Source organism: Plectropomus leopardus, chromosome 2, assembly GCF_008729295.1.
Source record: "Plectropomus leopardus isolate mb chromosome 2, YSFRI_Pleo_2.0, whole genome shotgun sequence".
NCBI classification, from domain to species: Eukaryota; Metazoa; Chordata; class Actinopteri; order Perciformes; family Serranidae; genus Plectropomus; species Plectropomus leopardus.
This window is the reverse complement of record NC_056464.1, coordinates 35,580,468-35,581,127: the sequence shown is the minus strand read 5'-3', so window position 1 is coordinate 35,581,127 and position 660 is coordinate 35,580,468.

Here is a 660-nt window from a genome sequence, read left to right as displayed (position 1 = left end):
TGGTTTGTCACCCTGGAAGCTGTTTGTGTTTAGTAGCTGTTGTACAGTAGAAAGTGACTCTGTAACAAAGTCGTTTTAACTTAAGTCTTTTTTTTATGTTTCTTTTTTACAACAGAGGTTTTTTGTATTAAAAGTTGCCTGCGTAAAAAGGCGAGTTTGCCTCGATTTTCTTTTGCATGATGTTAGCAAGAAATCAGTGCGCAGGAAGTTGACAGAGGAGCTGAAAAGTCCGAGTTTGAGGTCTTCGTGGGTCCAGTTGGTTCCCAGTTGAGGTTTAAATGTACTGAGTGTCTATTTTTACATCCATCCCTATGACGTGTGATTGTGGATCCCACTGCGCACTGTGACTGGCTAATGCTCAACAAGTTAACGTTTAAAGGTTGGAGGCGGTTCGGATCAGGGCAAAGAGGTCATGGTTTCGGGTTAGTACTTAATGAGTCCATGTCGGCTTGTTATTGTTGTGCCTCCACACCTGTGATAGCCACCTGTCAGTCCCATTTTCGTGACCTCCACCTTTAGGGAATTCCTTCAGATTTGGGGCAAACATCCACTTTGACTTGACGATAAAGTAATAACGATTTGGTGGTCTAAGATCAAGGTCACTGTGACCTTATGTCCAACTCATTCCCTTGAACAAGATACCTCAAGAAAGCTTACAGG